Raw genomic sequence first — 18,364 nt, forward strand, 5'->3', positions numbered from 1 at the left:
CTAAGCCTAGTGCAAGGTCATATGGTCTCGTATTACATATGGTCCGGATATCTCCCCTCATGCCTAGTGCTCTTTTGGTTCAATACCTTCCCACCTATGAATGAAATCCTCAATGGGAGGCATCTATTGGATTCCATTCCTTAACCCAGTAGTCATCCACATATAATGGACAGGATGATCTTCATGTCCTCTCACGGGTTGGTTACCGGTCTTCAGTGCCCAGGAGCCATTATCTATTATATGCAACCCTACCTCTCTATGATGATAGTGAGCTTGCTCGATATACAGGACTCAACCACTAGCATCACAGGTTAACCGGATTCAATACCCCTACAGGAAGGGTAGTACTACTCATCGGGATTTCTAGCCCAACACTTCTAGACACCTATCAATCATGCATTTGGGTTTAATGGCATCATATGGTTACTAGGGTAATAGGCGAACCCACAACCCTAGTAGAAAATACAAGGTAAGGAGAATAATAGTATTCCTCCTCTTTCTTCTCATACATTACCGTATCACTTTCATAGCAATAATATAAGATTCAAACATAAAGAGCGATATCAAAACAAATAGCTACATCTTCCTTTTGCGCAAAGTCACACACAAGCATATCATGGTAAATAAAAATTGCAACAATTTATATTTACAAGAGAAATTAAAATAGCAACAAAATAATTAAGTATAACATGGTTAGTTATTCCTCACCTTTCAATTGGATTCTTTACTCCAAAGATTAAAAAAAATTCCCTCCCACAAGAAGGTGACAAAAAGATAATTAAACCTAATCATGCAAGAGAATTAACAAAAATAAAGTAGAAGTTAATTTGGGTTTAGAAAAATATTTCAAAATCTTCCCACAAAAACCCAAACTAAAAACTAGGTTAAAACTCACATTTTTAACCTAAATCGGCTAAAAGTTATAATTTCACCATCGATACGAAGTCAAAACAAAACAAAACCTTGGGAAGTATAATTGGCAGTAAAAAGATCCTATGGGTGCCTTCAATTTGATCCAATTCAATCAAGATCAAAAAGTCCGAAATTAGCTCTCCTAAATCGCCCGTGGGCGACTCAAAGAGTCAAATGTGAAATCCTTCGCAAGGGATCGCACAATTATCTCTTATACAAAAGACCAACCTCAACAAGAGAGTTCAAGAATGTTCAAAGAACCTAACATTCTCCCACTACCACAATCTCATCAAAAGAGAGAAGAGAATTACTCACAAAATTGTGTCTAAGAGAAGAATTTAAGAAATCTAACCTTTCCTAATGTTTCCCCAAAGATCCGAGTCACAAAGCAAGCACCCTCGAATGGATGGGATTTCACTCTTCTCCTTGGTTTTTCCTCTTCCCACAGCCTCAACCTCATTCTAGCATAAAACAAATGCGTTTAGAGGTGAATTAAAACATAAAATGGGGTGGGGGGTGTTGGTCACCCAACCGGCCACCCGCTCAGCCACCGGAGTGGCCCTTGGTTGGCCCCCAAATGAACTCTGATTTTGGTGATTTTTGGTTTGATGGAAAGGTCTTTCGACTATCTTCGATTTGATACATTAATCTCATTAATCAAATTCTCCATTTTTGGTCTACAGACGTGCCAAAATCACCTTTAAACACCATCATGATTAATCTTCTCTCTCCTGTTAAACTCTTGGAGAGTTGTCAAATCATCAATAGGTTCATCCAAAATCATTAGGTCCACTTTAGAAACTTCGGGCTCGACTCGAATGGCCCACAGTTGTTGCCGACTCGAGGCTCAGGTTTGCTGTCCTGGAAACATGGGTTAACGGGTTAGAAATCTGGGGGATTTCACAGTGTATGTCAACTTCCCCTCCATGGCACCATGGGCTATATCTCATGGTACCAAGGGTGGCTGGCTTACATACCTATCCCCTAGGCTTTGAATCAATTTAGGAAATATCTTCACAGCTCCATGGAAAATACCATGGCACTAGGCAACCCTTAATAATCTCCACAGAGCTATAACATTAGATCTATGTCTTTCAGGGCTTTGAAAAACCTAGTTTTCATACTTGAGGGTCTTGTGACTGGATGTTAAGCTATAGAAGGATTGAAACATCCTAGAGAGACCGAAGGTTGTTAGCATCCGATTGTGTCATCAATGCCGGAGTGGGTAGTTAATTTTTAGTGTCTACACAATGGCATAGACTAGGTCATATAGGGGTTGATGGGAGTCAGTCATTCTTCACCAAAACCAATGAAAAGCATCAAACACCAATTGTGAATGGCTCCAAGATACAAAAAGCCAAACTTAGGACATAACACTTGCTTATGTGATGCTCCCTTTCCAACTCGAATACACCCTTGAGGTTTTTGAATATTGTATCCATGATGAATTGTGATCATGTCGCTAACCAATCAAAATCCTATAATAATCTATCTAGCAGAAAGTACGAGGTCAAACACGGGGAACTAAAAGGCTAAGTTACCAAGATTGAACTCCACCAAACCTAATTTAAAGTAAATCTGAATTGTTTTTATTCTACTAAAGAACAACACATAAATTGAACTACTAATCAATGCAAAAACTTTAATTATGAAACGTGAAGATCTTTGGGATTTTGAATCCCCAATGCTTTTCACTAACCGATATAACTCTACGCTTCAAAACAAAGGATGGTCTTTCCTAGATATGCCCTATCTTCACAAGACTATCGTCCTTTGCCGAAGCTTGGTACGCTTAGTTTGCTTAGATATAGAGCATCTTTGGCCATACTCAAACACAATTAAAAACATCAACTAGAAGACATAGAACAATCAAATTAATGAAAAAAACAATGGTTCATCTACATCCAAAGATAAGGAACTAGCTACTTATTATAGCAAAGCTCATAAACACAAATAAAGATGATAAATGCATGCTTATCAAATACCCCCACACTTAAGTGTTTGCTAGTCCTTGAGAAAAATGATACAATAAAAGCAATACTGAAAGTAAAAAAATAAAATAAAATAAACTAATAACTCACTTTCTTAGGAATCACGGTTGCACTTAGCATGTGCAACAAGCCTTTAAACGCTTAGGTTGCCCTAGTGGACAAGTTGTGTCCCATGAGTGTTTGCAGAGAATATACACACAATTTTTAAGTGCTTTTCTAATCGTTCTGGCAATAGTAAGATTAAAAAGATAGATTCCGAAATGAAGACACTCCATTAAAGATTGAAGGGAATATAGGCACCCCCACACTTAAGCTCTTTACACCCTCTCTTGAGTCTAGTTGTAGGCAAACAATTCAATCGAGAAGTCTCCTCTTATCTTTAGCCCACCAGTTCACCCTCAGATAAGACTAATCTAGGAACCAAGCAATACCAAGAACTTAGGATCTAAGCAATATTAACCTTCTTAAACATTTCACATCTATAAGCACATTAATTCACTTATTTCTTTAATGCACACAATTTTGGTCCATGCAATGTCCTACCTCTTATGCTTTCTAGATGGCCTATGTAACGAGTGTTGGGTCAGCCACTCTCACGCCAGATGGCCTTAAGGGACTAGGTGCAGAACACCCCTCAAACTTACTTACTCAAACCAACTAGGCAACAGGCCAAGACTAGACCAAAGACACCCCAATTGTTTGATACGAGGCACAATGTTGGTGACACGAGACTCGGTTACTAAGAAGGAGGTCTAAACTTTAAACTTCAGCAGATTTTTTCTTCACATTATACTTCAATTCAATTCACATTTAAACAGTCTAAAATCGGTCTCAACTTGTCACCCTAAGCACAAGGCATTACAAGACAACTAGATGGTCAAACTTTTCAAACTACCTAGAGTTCCTATTTTTCGATTCAACCTCAAGTCTCAAAATGTAAAACCCATTACTATTCTCTCAAGAGGGTGCTCATCACATCAAATGGAATTTCTAAAACCCTTAAACTCTCATTTTGCATCCAAGCAAGGAATTAAGACATTTATCTTACCAAAGCCAAAACAAATTGGGCACTTTTTATCTTTGTGACAATGCTCTACCAACTATCAATGAGTCTAACTCGAGTTGACACCCCCACACACACACTTAAATTATGCAGTGACCTTAGTGCATGCAAGATATAAAGGAAAAGAAAAACATAATAGAAGCAAATAGAGGAAAGAGTGTACAGAATTTTGTAAATAAGTTGCAATATATCCTGTCTTGAAGCAAGTCTTTAAGTCCAACTTCTCAATAAGTTGGCCATCAACAAGGTCATCAATATAAAGCTTAAATCGTTGACTCTTAAATCAATGACTCTTAAATTGGTGACCATTAACTTGACAAGTATGTCCAGCTTGTGAGTTCCAAATCTGGTCAATAAATGGCAAGGGGAAGTGATCATTCTTGGTAACATTGTTCAACTTTTGGTAATTGATGCAGATATGCCAACCCATAGCAATATGAGTTGGGACAAGATCATGGTTGTCATTTGGAACCACATTGATGTCGGATTTTGTAGGGACAACCTGGGTAGGACTGACCCATTCACTATTAGAGATCGAGTAGACAATTTTGGCATCTAACCAGTGAATTACCGCATTTTGTCACTACCTTTCTCATGTTAGGATTCAGACGACACTGAGGATCCCTATGGGGTTTCGCTCCATCCTCATAATTTATCCTAGGCATACATATAGCCTTAAGATCAACTAAGGACCAACCAATGGCTATCTTGAATTCAAAAAGCACTCCTAAAAGTTGGTCTTCTTGCCTAGATGATAGATTAGAGGAAATAATGACAGTCAAGGTTTCATTTTCCCCTAAAAATGCGTACTTTATATTGGACGAGAGAGGTTTAAGAGCCAACTTAGGGGGAGAAATGAGTGATGAGGGTTGGGGAGATGCAGCCAATGGAGGTGGATGCTTAAATCTAAATGTGAATGGTGACTGTTCCAAAGAAGTGGAAGAGTCCAGTAATGTGTTGACCTCCTCAATATTTAGGTCTGATTCCCAAATGTCAAGTAATGTTGTAGGGGATCGTCAATAAGTATGTTCGGAGTATAATCAGCCACTACCTCATCAATAAGGTTAATCGCAAAGCACTCTTCATCCCTATTTGGGCTTAAGGATGCATTGAAGATGTTGACTCAAGTTTCTTATTGCCAAATGATATGTCCATGACACCTGATTTGAAATCCCTCACAAACCCTAATCCGAAAATCAATTTCATAGGTTCAAAGACCCAAAGTCAAGGTAGATGACAACTATGGACCCTCTCAATTGAACCCATTGGCTTTGACCTAGAACCAATGGAGATTGATAGGGAAGATTCTATTATGGAAACCCTAAGTCAATTTGAGAGAAGCTGTAGCTTGATTGATGATGGACTTGGGAAATGGACTTTAAGTACAGTGTTGACACCTTCAGGGTCCTACACAATCAGGTAAGACCCTTTGTTATGTTGGAAGAGGACCCAAGTGGTGGATTTGGCTTCCAAGAACCAAAATTCAGAAATTTGACCTTAGGCACTACCTTGGTTGATTGCTTTGGTTGCCTCAAGCGACCAAAGTAGTCCAAGGACAGAATTGTCTATTTTGGGGAAATTAGGTTTTTGGAGCCCTATATATTCAAACTTCAATCTAATTCGTACCACTTTGCCTCTTAGCTATTGGAGAATGTGACAAGAACCCTAGAGCTTCCTCCTCAAGTCCAAGGTTGATTCCAAGCATCCAAACAAAGTTCCTCCATTGAATCTTCTTCTACAAGGTTAGTATTCGATTCTATTCTCTATCGATATATTTTCTCTACTATTTTTACTCTTTGTTTTGATTGTGAGGAAGACCATGATCTTGCATGAAGACCATGATCTGTTCTTACTTGAGTTGTTTGATTCTAATCTATGTTAGATATATTCCTAGGTTATTTTCTAAGCATGATCTACTGTTTTATTATCTTTAGAATGAATCCCCATTCATTCTAGTCTTTTTGTGAGAATCCGCAGATCAAACCTACTATATGATTTATTAGATTTATGTTCCAATGACCTTGTTTGATGTTTAGATCATCATAGATAGTCTTAGTATGTTATTTCAAAATTTTCCTTTTAATTTTGGAGTGTTCCAATGTCGAACGAAGAGTTTCCGACCAAAGTTGGAAGTTATTGTTCGTACACAGTAGCTTTGGTCGCCCCAAGCGACCAAAGGGTCAAGTGACCAAGCGAGTGCCTGACAACAACTTTTCCCTATTTTGTCTCTATTCCATCTCTGTTCATTAGGGTTTCTTCCTTATGTTCTATACATGTTTGTTGATGGTTGTTTTGGTGATTTTGGACATGCCCTTTGATCTCTTTATCGAAGATTACGAATCAAATTTAAGGTGAGTACATTCACTCACAATTGACATTATTACATTACTTATATTATAGAACTTGTATGCATGTGTTAGCTATTGTTTTAGAACTTTCTCTATATTGTTATACTTCTATAATTGCACTAAATCTATTCATGATATGATTTACATACTTGTATTGAATATGAATGATGGGATTGTAAGTTGGACTCTATTCTGATATTTATGGAATCATGATGTTTTGTGATTGCCTAAATGTGGTTGTGAATTGGGGAATGCCCTTTTGGCGTTTCTATCATTGCTTTGGCGCTTTCCTCAACTACTAGATGACATACCTAGGTTGGGTCTAGATGAGTTTGGCTAGGGAAACCATGTCATAGCTGACCCTATCAGAAGGGGTATTTAGGTCGAGTGACCAATGGCAGCAATGGAGAATGGTGGGTGCTCAAGACTGGTAAACAACCTGTGAGAGGACACGATCACATTGTGGGGGCCATTCATTGGTAGGGTCGCACATAATAAGCTTGGGCTAATGGGCGCTCAAGACCGGTAAACTAACCCATGAGAGGACATGAGAGCTTCCCGTTTATTATATGTGGATGACCAATAGGTTAGGAGTCTATGTATCCAAGAGGGAGATGGTGACTCTAGGGAGGGAGATACCGGAACAGACTTCCTAGGCACGGAAGGGAGGCTATTATACTGGAACGGACTGTCTAGTGCACAGAAGAGAGGTATCCGACTCCTAGTAGATGTGATTTAGTAGATGACTTGCATTGGACTAGGTATAACCCTGACACGGGCCAATACTCATACCAATGGTGGTGGGCGATAGTGTTGACCTAAACCCCAACCATGGAATGTTCGAGAAGGATGATGACCCAATTATCGCGGAGAACTTAAAAGACGTGCTTCAGAACCGTGAGGGAAGAGTGGCTGAGACCTACCCAGAGGAATATAGTGTTCTATCTTAATGCGTGTTTGCCACTAGAGACCAACATATATAGAGTTAGAAGCATACTTGTATTCATTGTTTCATATCATTGCATCATGCTTGTTCCGAACTGCTTGTAGTTGTTTATTGTGATTGAACTACTTGTTGAGTTCTGTTGAGCTCACCCTTCGGGGGATATATTTTTAGATTCCATTATAGGTACTTATGACTGCGAGAGCCAGGACTACTGCCATGGTGAGTGACTCATATTACATGTAAGATGTTGGCAATGATGTACATAACGATGAAGATTTCCAATGTGATGATGGAGCTTATCAGCATTAGCCCTATCTTGGAGCTAGCATGCCTGTACCTTGATACGAAAGTCTTTGAATTTAGAGATACATTATTTGAGTTTTCGGAGTTGTATGACTAGTCATAGTTTGATGCTTTTATACTTTTATCCAGTTGTAATAGCTTAGAGTTACTTTAGAGTTTTATCTACTCTTCTGCATTGACCTATAGAGTTAATGTCCGCTATACTCTATAGTTATTCTTTGATTGGTATCATTTTATTCCGCTCTCTGATTATACTTTAAGTTATACTTTGAGATCATTCTTGATTTGTTTCTTAATATAATTGAACATTGATTATTCTTCGCCTGTGATTATATTGTTATGCAATGTGGGTATATGATCGCCCTAAACTTGACCATGGAACTTGTGGATCACACCTCCAGGTATCGCAGTTAGGGTACTAGCTAGGGTGATGTGACAACTGATTTACAATTGATGCAAACATTCGCAGTGGTTAAAAAGAGCTGTCCTAGATGACTTGTGATAACTTATTGGTAGTTGTATTGTCCATATCTAGGATCAGAAAATCTACAAGAATATATAGATCCTCAACCTTTACCAAAACATTTTCAAGTAGCCCAGGGGGTCATTTGATTGAGCATTCTGCTAATTGTAGAATCACATCAGTGGATTTCAAATCTCCTAGATCAAACCTATCATAAATTGAATCGGGAAAATATTCACACTGGCTCCCAAATCAAGTAATGCTTTACTTATGGATAGATCTCCAATAACACATGAAATTAAAGGTGTACTTGGATCTGTAAGTTTAGGGGGCAGTTGGTTGGAAATTATCGAGCTGACTTGTTCAATTAGGTGCATAGTTTTAGGAGTTTAAGTTTTCAACTTACGATTTTGGGTGCACAAATCTTTTAGGAATTTAGGATAAGCTGAGACTTGCTTGTTAGCATCCAATAGTGGGAGATTGATACTATAAAAACCCCCGTATTTCTATCCCGGAATCCGTATTGCAGGTTCGATAACCCGAAGGTCATGTCGGATTAAGTTGTGGAGTGTCCGGATATAAGTCCATGACCCATACCCTAAACCCATGGATCTGGATTCTCCTAATGAAGAACCTGCCTTGCTGGGAAGTTGGATCCCTGGTGGAAGTCAAGAGGCATTTGGAGATGTATGGAATGAAGGTAAGACCTCCCCCCATGTTTTGTATAGGGTTAGGTTGAGGTTGGGAGTCAACCCCTTGAGCAAAGCACCCTTGTACAACAATGTACTAGGGGTGGTTGCTTAAGGTGATTGATTGGGCCAATCAACCGCCCCAAGTGACCGCCATGGTCTGCTTGTGGGATTTTGCCCTAATTTGCCCCCTGTCCTCTATAAATAGCAAGCCTTGTGTTTTTAACTCATTATTATATTTGGGATTTCAGTTTTGGACATTTAGGAGGTAGTGAATATGTGCTGGAAGGTGAGGAAAGCTTGGTTTGCGATCTGGATCTATTCCCCTTGTCTGTTTGCTGATCTAGTTGAGGTAGGTGAAACCCTTTCACTTCTGTCTCTTCTTTCAACTTTGGATTGGTGTTGGGTCCATCTCCATCATGTTGGGGTGACCTAATTATGATTGGTTGGTTACCCTAATCAATGTGTTTGAGAAGATCTTGTCCGAAAATGAATCCCTGCATTCAAATAAAGGATGGATCTAATCAAAGGAGAGGATTTGGGTGATAGATCTGTGGTAATTCTAGGTTTCTGATTTTCTCCTTGGTTATAGACTTGTTAAGTTTGGAATTCGGTTTGCACTCTAGGAAGCTTTTACATAATTACAGGTAAGGACACCCTATCTTGTTTATATACATGACATGTATATGATGAATCAAATGTTTTCTATATTATTCATTAATCATGTACATTGTTCTAGTTGTTTAATTCACTTTAATACTGTCATATAATTGCTGTTTGTGTTATATTTATATGCTTTGTTACTTCATGACATTGAATGAATGGTTATGATATGGCCTTGATTGATGTAGTGTAGTTGTGATGGAAAGGGTATCCAATTGGGTATCTTTGCTTGAGATATCAGAGGGCTATGGTATGGAACATATGCTCACTGATGCCTCCAGCACTATCATGACTGGTGGATGACATACCTAGGGAGTCTAGAATTGCATGGCTAGGTACCCTACATGCTATTACCCTTTCAGTAGGGGAATTGAAGCTGGATGACCCGTGACAATGGTGACGTGACTCTATTTCATCCTACAACGGTAACCATTCCGTGCAGAGACTTAGTGGTCCACTATTGTTCATGCAATGGTAGGGTTGCATATGTTAGGGGTTGGGCTTATGGACGTCCAAGGAGCGGCTTGGGTGTCGTGAGTAGTCAAGAGATCTTTCCGCCCCAATAATATGTGGATGACCATAGGGTTAGGGGGTGGAGTCCAAGAGTAGTAGCCAGTCCATGAGGATTCTCATTCCTAGGTTGCGAAGGATATGGAACCAAGTTGGTTGGTGCCATAGGGGAGGTATCTAAACTTCATATAGTATGTTACCTGTATGACCTTGCATTGGATTAGAAACCTTGACATGCACCAGTACTCATGCCAATGGTCATGGTAAGAGAGTGTTGACTTAAACCCCAGCCATGGATGCCTGATGAGGACTTGACCCCTTTGCCCGGGATCCTAATAGAGGTAACCAATCCGTGAGGGATTAGAGTGACTAGACCTACCAAGAGGAGGGCTGGTGTTATATCTTAAAGCATGTCAACTGTCTAGAGACTTGCATAGGTAGATCTTAGTCGCATTCATACTTTTGCATATCATTCATATCATATGTGCATTACTGATTGTGTTGACATATAGATGAGAAATGTGTTATCCTTACTGAGTTCGTCTGAACTTATTCCTTTTCTTTGTATGTTATACTAATTGCACAGATGGTTTCATGTCATCGGAAATCAGAGATAATTCATATGACCGGACATTCTCGTATGAAGAGGATATGGCACCGTCAGTGGGAGATGGAGATAGGTTGCATGAAGCCTCCTGTAGATGCTTGGAGTGTACTTATAGGACCCAATGATGGCCAAAGGAGGCAGATTACCAGATATTTTGAGGATTGTATGTAGAAGAACTGGAGAACTCCCTTTCTTGCTATTCATGAAGTGCATTACTTAGCTTTAGAGAAAGAAATTGGAAAGAAACTCATTTAGTATATTTTTATTGCTTCCGCTGAACTCATTGTTTCTTTGATTCTTTCTTTCATTCTTTTATTGGAGTATTTGGACTCCTGCAATCCTTTGATTAATTATTTGAACTTACTCTTGCTCTTGATTTATCTGTACTTTCATGTATTATTATTGATGGGTAAGACCGTGGATCCTGTGGCGGATTGCACCCACGGGTTGTCGGGCGGGTAACCGAGACCAGCGGGTGGGGTGTGACAGATACAATCTTGTTGGAATAAGTCAATCATCTCTTGCATCTTAGCATTCTTTTTATAATCTGGTATTGACGACTCAAGATCTTTATGGAAGGGGCTTTTGGGGTGTAAGACTCAGGAGTAGAACCCTGGATAATCGAAATGTGCAACTCCTTATGAGGAAATTGATGGGGAATACTCATAGGTGGTATTCCTTTACTAAGCTTGTGTATATCATCACCATTCTCCTGGGTCAAATCAACCTCTTCTCGACTCTCAAGAGCAATGGGCAATGGCTTAGGAGTAGGCAAAGGTGCATAATATTCCTTTCCACTACGTGTCACAACAGAGACTGCTTGAACTTGTTCTTTCCTAGACCCAATTTGATGATTGGGGTTACCTATTGGTTGACTAGGTAACTGACCAACCTCCCTCCTACTAATGGCATCGACTAGTTAACCAAATAGGGTTTCGAATTTGTTAATGGACTGAGAATCGGAATGCAACAATTGAGTGTTTTGTTGTAGTTAAATAAGCACCTTTAGTACCTTATCCTAATGATGAATTCTATGAGGGTTGCGGAGCTGATGGTTGCTCATTCCTATAGGCATTCTGTTGCATAGTAAATGGAGGTGGCCTATAAGTAGTTGATTAGAGGGATTGGGCATTAGGTTTTGCCATGAAAAGTTAGGGTGGTTTCTCCATCATGGGTTGTAGGTATTGGAATATGAATCATTGCCCAATTTAAAGACTCTTTGGGTCAAATGCACATGCTCCTTAACAAACTCAGGATATTTGTATAGCCAAATAGCTATCAGTGACATTGTGGGAAAGGCTAGAACATAAAGCACATGCTTCAGTTTGATTAGGTGGAGAGAAACTTGTAGGAAGTGGAGATGGGTTTTGTTGTCCTAATGACAAAAGATAGTCCAATTTCTTAGATAGCAAGTTAACTTTATTGCTTATCTCAATAGTAGGATTGATTTCATAGAGATCACTCCTCTTTGGTTGCCTAGTGGATGGAATCTCGGTCCTAGCTGCTGAAGCATGGTGTTAGGAGTTTTCACTAAGGGTATCAACAAGTTCCCAAGCCTCATTCTCGTTCTTGTGCATGAAAGTCCCATCACAAGAAGAACCAACCATTTTCTTATGTCGATCTCTAAGACAATCATAAAAGCATTGAACCAATTGCCATTTTGGAACAACATGGTGGGGGCACTTTCTAAGTAATTCTTTTAGTCTTTCCCATGCCTCATGAAATTGTTCTCCTTCTTGTTGAGAGAAATTTGTTATCGCTCTTCTAAGGCTATTGGTATCGGCAATGGGGAAGATTTTTTTTTAAGGAACTCCTATTGCATTTCTGCCCAAGTTAAAATTTTAACATTGTCCAAGGAATGAAGCCAATGCTTAGCTTTATCTTTAAGGGAGAATGGGAAAAGAAGTATCCTTAAAGCATCGACTGAGAGGTTATGAATTTTAACCGTGAAGGACACCTCTAAAAATCCATCTAAGTGCTTATAAGGCTCTTCACTAGCAAGTCCATAGAAAGATGGTAGCACTTGAATCACACTAGACTTGATCTCATATTGAGCCGCCTCTATGTTAGGCAACTTAATACAAGAAATTGAAGTATATGTCGTAGGAATGAAATGCTCACTCAAGGGCCTCATTGGAGGCTTATTATTTGCCATGGTTCTTTGCCTTCTAAGGTTGGCCAAGGTCTATTCTAACTCTAAGTCAAGGGGGGTCAACTCAGGGTTTAGGGATTGGCGATCATGCGTACACACAGAAAAAAATTAGCTAAATAAATAAAATTAAAAGAAAATAACTATAGCAAAAGAGAGGGTTTATGATGTACTTGAAGCACAATCCACGTGATCTTCCAAACAAGAATTACACATTTTGGATCGGAGGGATGGGGATTTAAAAAAATAACCTAAACAACCCATTCTAATGCAAATATTACAATTGAAATGTCCAAAATACAATTATATCTAACAAATAAAAGATAACAACCTAAACTAATTATCAAATCGCTACTCTTGTAGCTACCTACAAAACAAAAGAAATAAAAAGATTAGTTAAATAATCAAATAAAAAATTTGAAATAAAAAAAAAAACTCTAAAATTACTCTAAAAATTATGTTTAATTGACAAAATTCAATCCTAGCAATACTGCTTCAGTTCCCTGGCAACGGCGCCAAAATTTGATTGTGTCGCTAACCAATCAAATCCTACATTATTCTTGCTAGTAGAAAGTACGAGGTCGAACTACAGGGAACTAAAAGGCTACGTTACCAAGATTGAATTCAACAAAACCTAATTTAAAGAAAATCTGAATTGTTTTTATTCTACTCAAGAAAAACACAAGGAAATTAAACTATTAATCAATGTAAAAGCTTTAACTATGAAGACGTGAAGATCTTTGGGATTTCGAATCCCCAATGCTTTTCACTAACTGATATAACTCTACACTTCAAAACAAATGATGGTCTTTCCTAGATATGCCTTATTTTCACAAGATTATCGTCCTTCGCCAAAGCTTGGCACGCTTAGTTTGCTTAGCTATAGAGCATCTTTGGCCAGACTTAAACACAATTAAAAACATCAACTAGAAGACATATAACAATCAAATTAATGAAAAAAGCAATGGTTCATCTACATCCCAAAGAAAAGGAACTAACTACTCATTATAAAAAAGCTCATAAAAACAAATAAAAATGAAATTTAGAGAGAGGGTTGTGGTCTTCTTCTTGCGCAATGAGAGAAAGATGAGAGCAGAGATCCATGTTCACTGTTTTTTTCTTCTCCGTGGCTAGCTTCTCCTTTTTATATATCCCGCACACAATGAATTTGTCCTCTTTAACCATCAATTCGACCTTTATTCGTTCAGATTTTGGGAAAACTCAAAACTAGAAAGTTGTATATATTTTCGTTATATTTCCATAGAATCTTAATCATTGCAATACGAGTTTAGACAAGAGAAATATGCGCAAAATACTCAAGGGGATCTTTTTACACGATTTTCAGATCTTATTACCAATTTTATTCCTTGGACCTCCACTTGTTTCCAATTTGGCTAAGATTCATGCTCTCCTTGCATTAATTAAGTTGGATCTCAACATTCATGATTTATTGGGCAGCAAGATTGAATCCCATGATTTTGTTTTAATTAAAATCCTTCAATATCTAATATATTTTGCCAACTTTGCACTACATTATCTGTAATAACCAAAATCACCTTATTCCTGAAAGAGACACAAATATACTCAATTAGCTCTCATTTAATTAACTAAGTATGAAAATAAAATAAAATAAAATAAATAATGATAAATGTATGCTTATCAAATTGTCTCACATTTGATAAAGTGTATAATGGAAAGAAGCATCACTAAAAATTGAAGGGCATTAAAGGGATTTTACCTCAAGTTTAATTACACCAAGGTACAACTTATCGGCAAAATTTCGCTGAATTTTGGTGGATGGTGAACCGAAAAGGCCGCCAAAATTTGAAATTGCGAGATATCGCCGTTATTCTCGACGACATCTCACTATTTATCGCCGAACTGGCGATTTATTGACAATTTGGTGATTTCTCACGAAAAATCGTAGAAATTCTCAAGAATTTCGGCGATATAAGGGAGAGTTCGCCAAATTTTGGTGAATTATCCATCTGATTTATTTGGATTTTCTTGCTCCTCTCCAAACCTCCCTCAGAGCTTCTTTCTCCTACTTCTTGGCATTTTTGCCATATTTTCGTTCGATCTTTGACATAAAACCTTAAGTCTCGCTTCATTATTGACGGGTATAGCATTTTTCTCAACGATCAAGTGAGATTTCACATAGATCTGGGTGTTTTGTGGAGTTTTTCATTTGAGAGGTAATTATTGTTCTCTAAACTGTTCTTATTTTATTATTATTATTATTTTTTTAAATGCATGCCATAATGTTGTTGGATGGGTATGAAATTAATATATGTTGAATACAGTAGGTTGATCTACAATCTCATGGAGTCGATTTTTTTTTGCTAAGTAATTTATTTATTTATTTTCAGGCGTAAAAAATTGTATTTTTCCATATTACGAATGCTTACTTTTTTCATGATATATGTGTTGTATCGTGATTAAAAAAATATATGTGGATCTCCATGGGCCAATCTATAGACTCACATAAGTTGGAATATTTTTTGACCCAATAAATAATTATTTTATTTTTTAAAATATTAAGATAAAATATAAAAAAATATAAAAAAAGATAAAAAAAATTAGGAACAAATACGGGGAAAATGATTTTGAAAATTAGAGAAAACTATGAAATAGCAATATAATTATTTTTAAGTGCTTCTCGTGTGGTTTTATTGTCGGTTTTGATATGACAGCCTTTTCCTTTGTCAAAAAAATAAATAAATATTCGTTTTGTATAAAATATTATTCTGGTATTGTTTAATTTTTTATGCAATCATTTCGATGCAACGGTTATCATGTCTAGTAGCGGGAGAGGAGTAGGTTCACAGGGAGTATAGCAAGGCCGAGGATAGGGACAACCACAGCCACAGCCACAGCCACAAGGACAGCGCCACAGGGAGTTGTAGTGAGGGGGAGGGTTGATCCTATATGGCAGTATTGTGTTACTATTGATGGAAACAAGAGTAAAAGAAAATGCAACTTCTATGGTAAGGAGTTGAACTCAGGTGGCTAAGCAGGTTTAAGCCTCACATCACTGGTAGTTCAAAGGATGTGGCCACATGCACTGAGGTGAATGTTGATATGGTGAAGGCAGTTAAAGAGTTGAAGAAAGAACAGGAGAAGAGGAGGGTGAATGCTGCATTAGACGAGGCGGTGCGGTCACCATCATCTTATAGAGTTGATTCAGATTCTGATCGGGATGTTGATCCCATTGATATTAGGGAGCAGGAGGAGAGGGACATCAGACAGACGATGGCTGAGAGCAGGGAGATGCAGTACCAAGAACAGGAGTGGGCCAGAGCTAGATTTATAGGAGTTGGTCCTTTTAGGGTTGCAGGGGCTAGATCATCTGGATCAAGGGCTGGATCATCTGGATCAGGGGCTAGAGCATCTGGATCAAGGGTTGGAGCATTTGGATCTAGGGACAGGGGTGGTATACGTGGTATGTTCAGCTGATCACAAAGTCAGAGGGTCACTTCTACAACAGATTTACGGGGACGACGTGACTATCCACAGAGGATGGATCCTATCCTAGAGCAGGTTCCTGATATTTTCAGAAAGAAGGGGACCAAGTGTGAAATCTAGCCCTAACCTTGACCTGGAAATCCTGTTGTTGTAGGTTTGAAGACCTAAAGTGAAGGAAGAAGTCAACTATGGGCCATCTCAGTGGAAGACATGGTGTTTGACCCATAACCCATGGAAGTTGATGATGGTGCTCCATACTTCAAAGCTTTGGCAGAATTGGAAATAAAATTGCACCTTGATGAAGATGAGATTAGTTGATGGACTTAAAGCTTTGTTGGACATGATTTGAAGGCATTCTTATATACTAGGTAAGTCATATGTTGAGTTAGGAGAAGCCCATTGGATTTGGAAGAGGTTTGGGACTTGATGTCCCTAGTTTGGCCTTGCTGACATGCTTGGTCAACTGGGTGGTTGACTAGCCAATCGACCAACAAGGACCAAATCTTTGTAGATCTCCTATTTTAGGTCTTTTGGTGCTCTATATATTAGAACTACATGTTTCTTAGCCTCCTTTGCTTCTAAAACCCTTAGAGAGTGTGGAGAACCACTCTCAAAGCCTCTCTTGGTGTTGAAGAAGATCTGCTTGCAAGTTTTCAAGTTTTCAAGTTTTCATCTCTTATTCTTCAATCAAAGGTTAGTAATCTTCTTTACTTGCTATCAAATTCATTATTGCCATTATCAAATTCTTATTACTGAGATTAGAAAGAAGGTACTGCATCCTTGCAATTATCTTTTCTACAATCTCCATTCATTCTAATGGTGCTATGATCTTCATACTTGATCTTAGCCATGATTCATATGATTTATTCATGAAGCCATGATCGTTCCTTTGATTTGTTTTCTCTAGCATGTTAGATCTGTTTTCATGTTAGATTCATGTATGATCTACTATTTATGTTCTACTAGAATGAGGTCTTATTATCTCTAGTACTTCTCTTGAGTTCATTGCTTGTTTTCATTGAAAACTCTGATATTTAGCAAATTAGAAAGTAATATTTCCAAATTAGTAAGTATGGATTTTGACCATTGTTGTCTAATGTATGCTAGTTAGTCTTAGATTTCTATTCCTAATGTTCCTTTGGAATTTCGGAGTGTTTTGAATCTTGGAAGATGAGTTTCGGATCAAAATTTTGAATTCTGCTACGTATTGTTCATGTGGTTGATTGCTTGGTCGATTGGACCAAAACCCAATCCACCAAGGCTGACAGTAGTTGTGTTCTTCATCCGATTTGATTAGTTTGACCTCTAATCTTCTAGGCCTTTTTCCTAATGATGTATCTATGCTTGTTTAGGGTTTATTTGCTAACTTTGGAACCATTCTCTTTGATCTTCGGATATTCATCTAAGTTAATTAAGGTAAGGACAGTTGTTTCTAGACTAACTTAAATTGCTTGAATCTTAGTTTCTAATTTGGGAAACACATGGATTTACTACTGTTATTATATTTTCTAATTATGATGTTACTGTTGTAAGTACAGTAGGACCTTACTCATGTATTTCTTTTATTACTCGAGCATATACGAATACTTATTCATGTATGTTACTTATTCAGTTGATCTTGTCTTTATGTGTTCTTTCTTATGATGAGATATTAGTTGTGTATGTTATGACTGAATTGGGAATGTGATTGATTAGGTATGATTTGGGATTGGGAAATGTCTTTTTGATGTTTCTGTCCTTGGACATCAGTGGTAATTGTATGGGACATTTCCAATGGTTCCCTTTGACACTTTCCCGGATTATTGGTTGTCATACCTAGGGCTTGTCTAGTGGTGTTTTGCTAGGACGACCCTGTTATATCAGACCCGATTTGGAAGGGTATTGAGACCGAGTAACCCATGGTAGCAATGTGGGTTTGTGGGCACTCAAGACTAGTGAGTTATATCCATGAGAGGACATGAATCACATTGTGGGGTCCATTCATTGGTACGGTTGCATTTAATAGACTTGGGCTCATGGACGCTCAAGACCGGTGAGTTATATCCGTGAGAGGAAATGAGAGTTTTTCGTCTATTATTTATAGATGACCAATAGGGTTGATGAGTCTGTAGTCTGAGTTGGTTGTAGGCATAGGATACGATACGCTAACTCTAGTGAGAAGGATACCGAAAAGGATCCCGAGGGGGGAGGAATGGAAGTATCTGACTCTGAGTTGATATAACTAAGTAGACGACTTGCATTGGCCTAGGCTTGAC

At 38.2% G+C, this 18,364-nt stretch overlaps 1 non-coding gene across 1 annotated transcript; it reads left to right on the top strand.

Moving 5' to 3' along the window:
* Positions 1-12,160: 12,160 nt before the first annotated feature.
* On the top strand, positions 12,161-12,267 carry LOC149022392 (small nucleolar RNA R71). Its single transcript, XR_016172604.1, has one exon. It is a non-coding gene; the product is annotated as a small nucleolar RNA R71 (small nucleolar RNA).
* Positions 12,268-18,364: the final 6,097 nt, after the last annotated feature.

The sequence above is a fragment of the Hakea prostrata genome, chromosome 3, assembly GCF_041222555.1.
Source record: "Hakea prostrata isolate BN-2017 chromosome 3, UWA_Hpros_2, whole genome shotgun sequence".
NCBI lineage: Eukaryota > Viridiplantae > Streptophyta > Magnoliopsida > Proteales > Proteaceae > Hakea > Hakea prostrata.